Source organism: Amphiura filiformis, chromosome 1, assembly GCF_039555335.1.
Source record: "Amphiura filiformis chromosome 1, Afil_fr2py, whole genome shotgun sequence".
Taxonomy (NCBI): domain Eukaryota; kingdom Metazoa; phylum Echinodermata; class Ophiuroidea; order Amphilepidida; family Amphiuridae; genus Amphiura; species Amphiura filiformis.
In genome coordinates, this window is record NC_092628.1 from 83,623,330 (window position 1) to 83,638,407 (window position 15,078).

The following is a 15,078-nucleotide window of genomic DNA, read 5'->3' on the forward strand; positions in this document are numbered from 1 at the left end:
GCTTTACAAATGTTGCGGGCTCCTGTGAGATTATCCGGTATTATGAGGAGTCTGCTGCAACACGTTTTGTACATACTGGGTTACTTAGAAACTAACATTATCATGGTTTGTAATTCGCAATCAAAACAAAATTAGCTTGAAGATGAAATTACAGAAGCAGTTCGATTCCTTTATACTTTTGATCCTTTGACTGCATTCGTGGTTCTACAGTTACACACATAGTTCATTTCTTGTAGCAGCTGTCCGACGGAGGGTATGCAATATTGGGAAGATGGGTTATTATCGGGATCTGGATAAAGCATAAAATGGGTATATTGAGAAAATTAACTGCGTATAGATATTCCCAAATTTTCTTCGTTTAACTTTATTATGTCTTACACACAAACTAGTATTAAGGTATATATCCGCAGATATCTAGGAGTGGAGAACGGGCGAGATCAAAGTTTGAGTCGTCCAGCTTCCCAAACTTGCTAGTATAAAGTTAACAACCTAAAATTACCAGTAGTACCTGCTCCTGTGGTCCAACACATACGCTCGGCATGTCTCACTCATGAAGATCAATAGCATTTTGAAAAAGACTTACGCAAGTGAGCATTTAGAAAGCTTACGTAAGTGAGCAATAACATTGTTTAATAGGTTAAACACTTTGACAGAGACCCACAAGACTGAATTTTATGGGACAACCGTTTTAGCAAAACGATATTCAACCGTGTCTGACGAAACGTAGTATTTAAAGGGTCACATAATGTTATTTGACCGTTGAAGTATCTAAAAGAATTATTAGAGTATTTTATGGGAGCGATAATCCAGCATGCTATTGCCATTGGACCGTTATTCATGTGTTGGTTCTGTCAAATACTTCACAACGCTTCATACGAAAACTGGCGATAATGATTTTGTGTGTGCAGTATGATTTAATTGTTTTGAGCTGTGTTCTGGTTGTATCTTAAAACTTCTTTCTTGAATGCTTTGGTTCTTTTACGTCGCCTATTCTTTGAGGAAGCTGGTTCCAATCTTTGGTGGCGTTTGTGAAGTAAATGAGTACATGGCCAACAGTCCTTCGTCTCTATTGATTTTTGGAACCCTTTGGTGTGGAGATTTCTGAAGTGACATTTAACAGGTTCAGAACTTTTGCTCCGCAATGGCTGCCTGACTACTGATGATTTTGTGCACAAGGGTGAGTGGTTGACTTTGCGTCTTAGTTTTAGGATTTCCCATCCATGTTCGGCCATCATACTTGTGGGGCTACTGGTTCTCCAGTCTTACAAATCATCCGAGTTATCGTGCCCTCAACTTGCTTTTAACGCATATTTATGTAGGATATATGATAGGTATTAATAGAAACGTTATAAAAGGGTAGACAGAGAGGTAACCCAATGAACTTTTCTATGCTCAAGGTGTGTCCAAAATTAAAACGTATCCTAAGCGCGTATGGTCAATTAAAGGTCAACACAGGGAAATTTCAAACTTGGTTACAATTTCAAAATTTGGATAAATCCCATACCGAAGAATTCCTCTTATCTCCAGGATTCAGAAAAAAAGTATGAATGGGACCATCAAAGAAACCTAAAAGGTTGGTTTGGTTTAGTCTGGTGAAGGCAAAGCCAGTAGTGCTACAACCCTCTAGTGTAGTTGGTTTATGTTTGTACTAAATCAAATTGTGCAACACTTCTACTCGTTAGATGTAGAGAAGTATAGTATAGGGTATAGTATGATTTCACCTTACATCAGGTAACCTACTTTTGCCTCATGATGCAATGTACATTTTAAGAGCACTTCACTTAAAGAGAATTGAAAGACTTTTGAAATTTCTTGGATATCCGTGACACTATTCCCATGAGACGGCCTGGCTCAAAGTTACTGAACTTGCGGATGGTACGAGATAGCTATATAATGGCATTTTGTTCTTTTTTGGTCTTTTTGTCTCTTTCGTCTTTATTTTATATTCTTATATTCTTGCTTGTTGTTTAAAGTTGATGTTAATGTAAATGATGCGGAAAATAAAGAAGTGCTTTGTGAGGAACGGTCACCACATCCAAAAAGATCAATGGTGGTTTTATTATTGCAGTTTTAAAATAGCTTATGTAAAGGTAATAAAAAGAACGAATGCGTTTGTTCACTGTTAACCCGCTTTCAGTCGAATTCGTAAAATTAGTTGAGAAAAACCTGTTGAGAAAAATAAAAAACACATTTCATTACAACACTGTGGCCGTACACCCCATGTTGTCGATTTACAAGTAATATTCATACAGCCCCAGCTTACTCTCTGCAAGACAGAAACCGGTTTAATTGTTATACTTGAAAATGTTCCCATTCTCAATTTACAAAGAACTATGGAGACAAGGAGATTAATCATGTTACCACTTACTTTAATGAAGTTTTGGTATTTAAACTTAAGACAAAAGTTTAATCCCAACGATACTAGCAGAATCTCATGAGGTATCGAGAACCGGACTCTACATGTAGTGCTGCACCAGTCAAGTCAAAATACTCCGTAGCGGTCTCCTTGCAATTAGAAACATCAATATGTTGCAAAAAATCTGTTCCGTGTATGTGCTTTGATTTTGTTAGGTATTGATGTCAACAAATAACAAGGTTATTGAATGAATAGAAATCGGATTGCATTTGAAAAGTAGGCTAAATCTGTATCCATAAAAGAAAATCGAAGCATCATGATTAAAAGCCGTCGTGTCAAGTTTCTTGGACGTGAGTTTCTCGTCGAGGTATTATACGGCGATATAAAGTTTAGTAATGCTTTACGCTAAAAAATAATGGAAATTGGTTTAAAGTTACCAAGGGTTTTTTAAAGCAAGAATGAATTGTACTCTTTTATAAATGTATGTGCTTTTCAATTAGTTTCTGCGATGTTAATGAGTAATTACAAGAATAGGCGTGGTTACGCAGAATGGTTGAAACAAAAAAAAATTAAAACAAGCGATTTTCTTTTCAGGACCTTAGAATGACAGCCAAAGGAAAGAGGTATTTAGGTCTTTTCATCGTAAGTATATTATATTATGTGCGTTTGCAATCCACTTTTGCAAATTTATATTACAAATGTTTAATGCATCAGTCATCATTGACATTAAAACGGATATTTAAGTTTACACTAACATTCTTGACAGTGTTTTTTGTTTATCCTGCACCCCATTGAAAACCCCTTCACCAACGAAGTCTAACCTGCATAATTATTCGGCCAGTACTCCAACGCTTGAAGAACCCTTAGTACGTAACAATAATGTAGTACTGTGTCTAAGTGGTTTGCGATAGGAATTATTTTGACACACTTTGTTATCATATCGTCATAATGTGGAATGTAAGAGCCCTACACATAAAGCAACCGCACTTTTTTTGATTTATTGCTACGTCGGAGATCCGAAAATTCTTTCAATTCACAGATATCGCAGAGGTTTACCACCATACAATCAGACAATTTTATACCTTATCAACATTATAAGTGTGTGAAGACGTGCAATATCTACTGAAGTATCTAATTCTCTTGTCAGTTTTAACATCCCATGTAAGAAGTGCACAAGGAAGGTGCAGTGGCCGTGAGTGGCGGTAGCCAAAGGATGCGGACAGCTTGTCTTCCTGCTTGACCTTCCCCTGTGGGATGCTGGCCGAAGTGATAATTTACGTTTTTAGTCCTTTTGTGCCCATTTTTGTTAATAATGCACTAAAGTACTATGCTCAATATTAGCACTTAAAGACTGTTGTACAATGCTTAATAATAGCACTGTTGTGAAGAGACTGGGTCTGCCTGTCTCCCTGCGAAATATTTGTCCAGACAATGACGTCGCTACAATACAAGTAAGTATACATCGGTTGATCCGACATACCACTACTCCGAGACACGTAGACGTATCAGACGTTATTGCATCGGACGCTTATGTTTGTATTATCGTATCATTATTTCTTATCGGCTAGCACACACAAATGATATTTGACTTCATACAACCTGTTAAAGAAACAGTTTCGCGTTAATCTAATTCCATGTCAGATTAGTGTAATCTCATTTTTAATCTGTTAACGTTCGCAGCCGTCTGGAAGTCTTCATACGTGCCTAATTAGTTACGTAATAGCTGACAATTAACAATTCCGTGTCTTTAGGTGTCAATCACTGTCATGTGCTGTGAGTTTAATTTAAATACGGTTTTGAACATATGAGTACATGTACGTAAAATATAAGATCTATATACCCATATGCATAATGGCGCCATAGGACTGATAATGAAGATGTTTATTAACAATATTGGTTAAACTATCAACGGTTCAATCTTTACAGCACAGACACAAGGTTAAGGTACATTAGTCCTTGTTGATGGAAAAATTGCCACCTTAAATATGTAATGTTGGGTGCAACGGTGGGGTGGGGTTGGGAAGGAGGTTTTTCGGGGTATGTGTGTCAATACCTGAAAAACATTGTGTTATGATGTTGGACATAAGGTTTTCACCAATATTTTGTTAGTGTTAAAAAAACGTTTCATACCCTTTATATAATGTTTTTAAACGTTATCTGTAAAACGTTTTGTGTTTGCTGGGTAGAGAGTTTGATTATTGCAACGTCACATACCGGGTAGTATACAATTCAACAATACTACTTTAAATGCACGAAATAAAATCGAAAATGTTGTCCTATTAGCAATGATTCAAAAACGCAATTGTCCGTAAATGCAATTTTGTCAATTCAAAATTTCAGGCCTCTTCAAGAGACCATGACGCTCATCATGATTAAGTCCTTGAAAATAACACGAGTAATAACAAAGTATGGACATTTTGAAACCGTGTGGTATGAAACTGAGCCATAGTAAAGCACAACAGCAGCAATACTCCCTGTAACTATAATTAAACATGTTAATTCGATCAAGGAGAAAATATCGCTACAATAATTGATAGTGTAATAATAGAACTCCAGCTGGATGATAAGTTTAAACCTTTTCCCAAGTCTTTTCCATTTTCGTTAGGTTTCAGTTACAAGGAATCAAACGCGATGAATACAAACCCGATGAATGCTCAACATATTACATGTATTATATCAAGTGTTCCATTCAAAAAATGTCATAACATTTGATATATTACTTTTATTAGCTCGATTATTCAATCAAATGCTAAAGGGTAGCTGATACAAAGCTTATGATGCTGCCATTAGGGACATGAATGAACGCTTCTTTGTCAATACTCTGAAATATCCGAATGAAAAGAATGGAAACATTTGATACAAAAAGGACACATGATATTTGCATCTCGGTAATGCTTGTGTTTCCACCACAGAATATTGTTTTGAAAGTAAGCGAATATATCGCGTTGTATTGTTACGCTATATTTAGCCTCATAAACATCTCAAAAAAAGTAACTAACCACTAAATAATGACCATTATTCAAAACCGGATGATTGTATTACAAATCTGTAAAATGTGTTGGAAGCAGAATTTATTTCTGCACATTTTGACACCTCATTTGTAGCAATTGACTAAATATTGACGCCACAGCGTCAAGATTTGACAGTTGCAGTCAATTCTATTGATTTTGCATTCAGTGTAATGGAAGGAAATCTGTGTAATGATGTCTGAGTGTTTTTGTATTGTAAAAATTTGGACCTCACTACATTAAATTGGCCGGTGTTTTATTGTTTTCTGGGCTATCGTATCAAATGAGGTGTCAAAATGCGCAGAAATAAATTCTGCTTCCAACGCATTTTACAGATTTGTAATAAAATAGCCCCTTTTTGAATAATGACCATTATTTAAGGGGGGTTAGTTACTTTTTCTAATATGTTTATTTTAACCAACTATTTTGAATCCCTCCAGATTGGTAAATACTATTTTATTCACAAAAAGTTGGAGAAGTACATGTAACAGTATCATTTATTTATTTTACGACCATGAAGCAGGCCTTCTCGTCAAACTATTCTCTACAAAAGAACGTAGACCTTAGATTGTTTTGAATATAATATAAAAAATGTGTTTCAACCGCTAATAGTAGCTGCACTAATAAAAACAACACAATCTTGAAGAGCATAAAATGAAGTTCCAAGTGTCCTTTCCAAAAATCTGTAGATACGAGTACAATTCTTTGTGAGAGCTTTTAATGACTATGTATAATCTATTTAATAATACAAGAATTTACGAGAAATTATAACCGTTATATGTAAATGCATATTGCTTTTCGTTCTGATAAAACAGAAAAGAAAATTATTGTAAATCCTTCTTGGGAAGAATAATTTTGTTAACTTGTTTGACTTTTTAGTATTAAAATACTAGACTGGTTGCCATAAGGGATTTGCAAATATTTTACGCCAATAGGCAGATACATAAATCACATTATAGAGCATCAGCGACATACAAGACGGTGCATTAATGCTACACTAGGCATTTAGCTGGGGCAATCTCAAGGTGATGTGTTCCATTTCAGTATATAACTCACAGTCATGATAGCAAATGGTAATGTAAAGTGTAAATGTGTTGAAACGACTGAAGCAAGAGGGAGTAGAGGAAATTGAGGTTCAATGAATTCGAGCTTCCTATACTAGCAATATCCTTGCCATCGTTCGTGTTATAAAGTTTATGAAAGATGTTCAGGCCACATCTGAACTCCAGGCCCATATTCATGATAATATTACGCTATCCTTTTAATGCTTAGAAAATTAATAAAGTAATAATCCAACAATTCTTTGAACTTTAACCCTAGAAATACTGATCCATATTTTGTAACACTGACTACGAAGGGGCGGGGTGGGGGTTGCAACCCCCTAATTTTCAATTTTAGGAGTCATATACCATTATATTTGATGTTGTTAATGTATAGCTATGGGTCACCTCTATAATGTCTTTCCAGTGATACCAAAATAAGTATATAATTATTATAAATATATCCCATATAATGTCGATATGACGTCATAATGTGAGGGCGCCCATGCAAATTTGGGAAATTCTGGCGATGTAGAAAAGTATAGGCAAAATTGATTTTCGGCTAAAAATTTGATTTTCACCGAATTTTATCCAATTAAAAGGCAATGACTATATAAAAACTACAGTACTGTATGAATAGCCCCAAAGCCCCACTAACCCTACGCTATTTAGGTGCGTTTGACCGGAGGTGCCCAATTGGTTGCCCTCCCCGCTCGTAGAAGGGAGAAAATCCGCATTTTGGCACCTCTGCTGTGCCATAACTAATTACCTTTTTCTTGTTACAGACGTCTAGCGTGTTTAGGTTACAATCAATCATTTACTACGATTCTACCTCTACTGCATCATGCCTCATCTTCTATGGATTGCTTATAAGTAATTACTAAATGTGATGTTCCATCCGGCAACTCATACTACAGAGATAGGTCAGAAACATTGGTGTTATAGCAGAATAAATGTCACTGTATCCCAGCAGCTGTGTAATGATAGCATCTGCCATGCTTGTAGCTGAATGATTTTCCACACTGATTAGAGACGGAGCTCAACAGTCGATCTCATTTTGGAACTTTACAAACTCATCACTAGCCTCAAAATTTCCAGAGGGTTACAATTAAGAAGAGGAAAATAAGGTTAATTACTCTATGTTGTGATACAATCAAACTTTAGATTACCCACATGTATAGGTAATCGTTACAACTAGAGGACATTATGTATCATAGCTTGCAGGGAAACGTGAAATACGATTACACGAGTCACAAGGTAATCTCATTTGTGGCTCTATAAATGGTACGTACTCCTGTGAGTTTGTAGGGTATCATGAGTCTGCTGCAACACGGGTTTTTACATACAAGGTTACTTAAAAACGAACATCATCATAGTTTGTCATTCGCAATCAAAACAGAATTAGCTTGAAGGTGACACTACAGAAGCAGTATAATTTCGTTTTATATAACACCTAAGTAGATCCTTGTCATTTGATTGGTTAATTGATGGTCACATGTCATTCAATAAATAAACTATTTTACGGCCTACGTCACTACCGTGGAATTTGGTTATATGCGCCATGCATTTTCGTTATACGCATCATGCATTTTTGTTATATTCCGTACGTTCTATTGCACGGCATGGCTAGATTGCATATTTTTTCAGTCCGATCGGCCAACAGTAATAGGCCTAGGCCCAACCAGGTTACGAGAGAAACAACAAACTTTAATCTCTTTTGAAGAAATAAAATCCACATCTACAAATAAAGCCGCGATGATAGGTTTATTCCGATTTTTACTAGAAAGCAAGGAAGTGAAAAGGTAAGCTTACAATACGCATGGTTAGGCCCGGTGACTAGGTAAGCTTAAATTCTATTTCACCGTAGCAAAAGCCTGGTGTAAACAATATTATACCCTTATAATAATACTTTTGAATAGCTTATTTTTGGATACAAGAACAGGTCTATATTGCTTAAAAAAGGCCGAGGCCTACTTGTCTACGATTACAAAGCCATTGCAATCAACCAATCAAATGACAAAGATCTACTTAGATGTTATATAAAACAAATAATGAATGTTTTACATTCGTGCAATGGAAAGAATATTTTCATTCGTTGAAAAATGGAATGTTCCATTCAACTCAGCTTCGCTTCGTTGAATGGAACATTCAATTTTTCAACTCATGAAAATATTCTTACCATTGCACTCATAAACATTCATTATTTGTATAATATGCTATACGATTGATCAGATACTACAGGTATTATCTAGTTACTTGTTACTTATTTTCAAATGCCCAATACTTCTTGGCGCTTTTCGAGAAAAATAAAATATCTTGTTCATTTGTCAAAGTTTACGTGCCTTAACTATCTCTCACTTTTATACCGACACAGAGTGTATATTATGTCCAATAATGTAGGTGTCATTGTCCTTCAACGGAATATTTCTGCATTCACTGTTATACATGTAGTCTGCAAACGTTTGTGCATAATGTCATCCTTTTGTCTCTAGAATGTTTCTGAGTAGATTCATGCTGGTTAAGGTACTGATAATAGTGATATATATATATATATACATGTTTAAACTGAAACTCCATGTATTTTTTTTTCATTATAAATAAAAGATTTTATCTATAGGATAACAGGTGTTCGTAGAAATGTGAGTAAGTTCCACCACTCTGTCCTTTTTCCTGATAATGTACTGCTTTCCTTGTGAGTGTTAATGAGATATTACAATCCAAAGTTGGACTATATGGAATGACTACAATTGGATAATAGAGGGGGTTATTTTCGATACAGTATGATGTAACCTACGTTTTTTCGTCATGACACCATGTGTATTTGAAGAGCGCATAACATAAGGAGAATTACATAATCTAAAATATTTTTTTCATGGATATCCAATTTGCAGTAGATATATTACATAGATATTTTCTAAAACAAGTCTACGTGCTTTACATCATTCAATATGGCCAAGATGGTATTTTTTATTATTGATTAGATTCATCAGGATCGTTCAAAGTCAAATTAAATAAATAAGTTCTGGTACAGATGCAATAGAAATGAAAGTAGGCCTACTCACTAGATATATTTTAGTTTATATCAGGGACCTTGTTCACTCTGCAATGACTGTAGTGTTTCGGTATGTCGGTATTATTATTGTTAATAACGAAACCTTATTCAACTCTTTTTGCCGGATGAGTCGTTGAGGCAACAAAAAGGAACAAATGTGTTCAATATGTTTGATCCCAGTGTTATTAGGCAAATAGGTGTCCAAATAAAATCTCATTACGATGCTGTAGCCGTATAAAACAATTGATGTCGATTTAAAAGCAATATTCCTATAACCCCAGCTTATACGCTATGCAGGAAACCGTATCAAATGTCATAGTCCAATGCTGTTCCCATTATACATCTTGGGAGAAAAGAAATCTGAAATCGAGGCTGATGATATCACCACTTACTTTAATGGAGTTTTGGCATCTAAACTCGAGACATCCACTCGCAACATAATAAAAAGCCCATGAGGTAATGCGAATTGAACTATAGTGCTGCACCAGTCAAGTAAACATACTCTGTTGCGGTCTCCTTGCAATTAGAAACATCAATATGTTGCAAACAGTCCGTCCCATGCATGTGCTTCGATTTTGTTAGGTATTCATGTCAACGAATAAAGTGGTTATTGAATGAAAAGGAATCGGTTTGCATTTGAAAAGTGGACTAAATCTGTATCCATATTACTTATCCTCTCTCAGAGAAATCAAATTAGTCATCCAAGATAGTAGAAAAGTATATCAAAGCATCAGGATTAAAAGCCGTCGTTTCAAGTTTCATGGACGTGAATTACTCGTCGATGTATTATACGCCGATATCAAGTTTAGTAATGCTTTATGCTATCATGGATACTGGTTTAAAGTTACGCACGGTGTTCTTTCAGAAAAATCAAGAACCAATGATGTTCTTCTCTGAACATTTTTTATTTAGTTACTGCAGTGTTGATACATAATGGCGAAATAAGCGTAGTTACACAAAATGTTTTAAAACAAATACAATATTAAAATACTGTTCCCAAAGAAGCGTTTTTCTTCAAGGACCTTGGAATGATGTATGCAATTGAGTGTTTTCATTACACAATTGCACATTTATATGACCAATTTGTAATGCACCCTGGACATTAAAAAGGCGATTTACGCTTAGACTCAAATTCCTAATCCAATAAACTTGACAACAGTTTCTATTTATACATTTTATATATATATCACGATAAATGTCACTCTATCGCAGCAACTGTGAAATGATAGCATATATGCAATGCTGATAACTAAATAATTTTCTATACTGATTACAGAGTATCTCAACCGTTGATCTCATTTTGGAAGTTTAGCTAACTCAATACTAGCCTGAACATTTCCAGAGGGTTACAATTACGAAGAGGAAAATAAGGTTAATTACTCTATGTTGTGATACAATCAAACGTGAGATTACCCACATGTATATATAGTCATTAAACTAGAAAACTAGAAACTAGTTTGATAGCTTACAGGGAGAAGTGAAATACGATTAAACGATGTCACAATGTAGTCCCATTTGTTGCTTAACAAATGGTACGAACTTTGCGAGTTTGAAGTGTATCATAAGTCTGCTGCAACACGTTTTTTCTTACATACAAGGTTACTTAAAAAACTAACATTATCATGATTTGCAATTCGCAGTCAAAACAAAATTAGCTTGAAAGTGAAATTGCAGAAGTAATTCAATCTCGTTTGGTACTTGATATTGATCCCTTGATATTTATTCGTGTAAGGTTTAACTCACACAAGTTATTATGCCCAATACCTCTGACGATACCTGACGATATATGAAAAAAATTAAACCTTATATTATTCATTTGGTACTATTTCTTGCATATAAAGTCACCTTTACACCCACATAGAGTATTAGATTATGTCTACTAATATGTTATTACCCGCAATACCGGAATGGGATATTCCTGCATTCACAGACTTCGCCTGTCATTTTTTCTGCGTAATGTAATAATCCTGTTTGTCTCTTGAAGTTTCTGGTATACTATAATACATGTACGTAACTCCGTTTTTTCTGTATAAGAAAAACAGTATAGGAAAGAGGTTTTCCCATGATAATTTATTTTCATCGAGTATGTGACACTCCGTCTTTTAAACCCCTACCAATAAAGCCTACACATAAAGTTACAATATTTACTTTTACTTTAAATGAAAGTCTTGTGTCTCTGTGAATACTGTATTACTGGTCTTGATAATATTAAAACAAAACCACTTCAGAAGAAAATCGAAAGTCCATGACTATAAAGTTGCTCCTTATACTTTGTACGTCAATGCACAATGACGTGTTTCCTAGGATGTGCAGCTGACTGACATATTCCTTAAATGTGTTTAAGGCGGGTCGGAGGGGAGGATGATTTACATTTTTGGCACTCAAATATCCGGCCAACCTTAACAGAACAAGAAATAGCATCTGACAAAAAGGATAGATGTCATTTATGAAATTTTTGCATCACTTTGGAATTATCTCAGTATTTAGAATGTATGTTCGAATTGATATTCATTATTTAGAGTAGAATCTGTGTTTAAGTTGTAAGTATAAAACTATCGTCATCAGGTGGCACGCATGATCACTCAAATTAGATATTGTAGACATTGTGTGGTATTGTATCTTTAAAAGTAATGATGATAAGTACACATAAATATACATTTTCAGAAAGTAAATGATCAGTGGCGTAACTTTGGTTCAGGGTGCCCGGGGGCGAAAGTAGATCGGGTGCCCCTAACCAATGGTGTGCATGGTGCAAAGCCCAAAGCCCGAAATGTCAGGCTTAAATACCACTAATTTGGTATAATCAAGTTGAATTTTGGTCTTTCAAATGACAAGTTAAGGTGCGCGCGAAGCGCGCGCGAAAATTTTGTGTTGAGGGGGGCACCCAAATGAAGATTAATTCTCTCCATGGTAGGTAAAGGTGTCCACTTCGTTCCTATAACAAAGTATTATCGTGTCGAAATGCATGTGTATCCAGGCCTGGCCAGGGTGCCCCTTAGCCCGGGTGCCCGGGGGCGCGGCCCCCCAGAGCCCATAGGAGTTACGCCACTGTAAATGATGCAAGAAAACTAGCTCGACAGAGTCAGCAGTTTTTGAGCCAAATTGTTTTTTCCATGCCAATTTAAACTGATTAAAACAAATGAACTGAACTGAACTCGTCTTAACTTCGGACCTCAAACTATGAGACGTCGAGCCTTGAGGAGGGTAGGTTCAAGCTTCAAACCGACATGTTGCGTATAATCTATATAGTCGTCTCATGTATGTAAACACTGAATCAAAATGATTGGCATCCATCACGGCCGTTCACCACCTATGCGTGATGCCCACTTTTATCTAGAAGGCCCTCAGTTCCGACCCAAGGAGTCTCTTTAAAGTTTGCTTCTTTGAGTCCCAGTATAAACGGTTTTGATTCGAATCAATAAAATCAATAAAAATACTACTGACGGTTCAATCTTAACTACTTTTTACCCATATTGTAATATGGGTAAAACATGTGTATATCGAATACAATAAAACAAAACCATTTATATGAATAAAACATTACATAAGTAATGTCCCAGTCCCTGCGACCATCAGATGTGTCCCACACAGTCCTACTTTGACTGGAAATCGTCTGGGCGTGTAAATTACAACCCTGTACATCTTCATCTACATAGGTAGTTCGTCTACAACTACAAGGTAACATGAAATGCGTTGACAAGAGTGATTTAATACCACGAATGGAGAGACAAATGTATGAAGAGCATGTTTCCAAAAGAAGAGCTTGTTTCCAAAAGGGTTTAAAATACACTTTTTAAGAAATCAAGAAAACTTATCTAATTGCACACGAAGGAATTTGGTGATCTTTCCAAAAAAATTCCAAAATTAATAAAATTTACCGTTTTCTCATAAAAAACGATTTTCACAGATCTATACAAAATGGATTTTCATCCCTTTTTTATTCCCTTTAACCCATTTCTCATATTCCCCTCTTCTTTGCTCAAATCTAAGGTGTCCAAGTTCAAAGTTGTACAATATCCTTTCCGGTAGCTAGGTTAATGTGCTCACTAAATGTGGTGACATAGCCGCAATCTAATCCATCTTCTCAGACAACCTTCGCTAACGCCTTTTAATGTATGTGAACAATGTACCTCAATATTTTGCAGGAGATCATATAACTCTTAACAGACAGACATGTTAAACAAGTGATACAAAGCGTGTTTTAAATGAAATAGGTCACTCCCGGTTGTTTGATGTGATCATTTATTAAATTGTATAACAAAATAATAGACAATTTTCAATTCCATCCCTGGAAAATACCAACAGCTATCACCCTAACATATATTTGAGCAATTTTTAACATAGATCTTTACCAACTTATTCACTTTTTTTTCTGTGTTTTTTTTTTTGTGGTAATTTGTATTCTATAATCTGTATATTTGTGTGAAAATTGAGGGCGCTATTTACATAAATTTATTCCTTACATTTCATGATAAAAAGGTTTTTGAAAATTTCGCAACTATTATATGAGCTAAACATTTTTAAAGTTTAAAAGAACATAAGGAAGATACTGTATGCGTAGCATTACTTGTTAATAAACTTCTTCTCTATCCTTCCTTCCGCACCTATTTATTGTTTACAATGAATGGCTTGGGCAGGTGTCACAGACCGATTGAGAGAAAACAATTCATCGCACACGTCCGATTGACCCAAATAGGTTTCCATCGATTGTTTTAAATTCCCCTTTAAAGGAAATATACATATGTATTTCCCGCCATTCTAGTACGATTATAGATTAATAATGCAAGTCAAAAACGTTCTTTTGGAATACAATAAAATATTGGTAACAGAGTATCCTCACCCATCTACACACATCAACACACATTTTGTGTCATTTTTAAGCAATCGGTGACACCGTAGCCATTAAAACCACCTTAAAGCTGAATGAAATTAAACCTATTTAGATTATATCTATCTTCTTATCCATAGCAATTATATTTTAAACGTATTTTTCACAATCCTTGATGATTTTGATGCTAACCGCTTTTCGTTCAATGTACTACACTGCTCAAGAAACGTCCTAATAAAAAATATTTTAACAATACTTTCTTTGAGCAGTGTATTTTAATGAAATAGGTAGCATGTGTTTTTACTGTGATTCCGAATAATATATTTCGTCAATTCTTGTTTTAGTGATTTGTGAGAGTGTGTATTACAATTTTATTACTAATGACGAAACTACGAACTTGTCCCCCAATAAATTCCTGAATAGTTTATTGAATCCAAGAGAGGTTTCTTCATACTTTCTGAAAAAGTTTTTGATAAAATATTACACATCGAAGGTTGCGAGCCAGAAAGCCTTAACTCACAAAGGATTCTTTTGTGAGTTACGGCTTTCTGGTTCTCAACCCTCGATATTCTAATCTATATATAAACTGCTCACGCTTACAGCATCACCATTCGCAATAAGAAGATCGGCGTGATGTCCAACTTCCCTGTCTATTTTATATATTTTTATATTTTTATACAACATTCGGTGAAACTCCAGGCAAACCCAATATTGATTAAGAATAAATTGAAGGATGCCTACACCGAAATCAATCAAAGAGAATAAACAAAAACATAAACGACTGGAAAATCAAG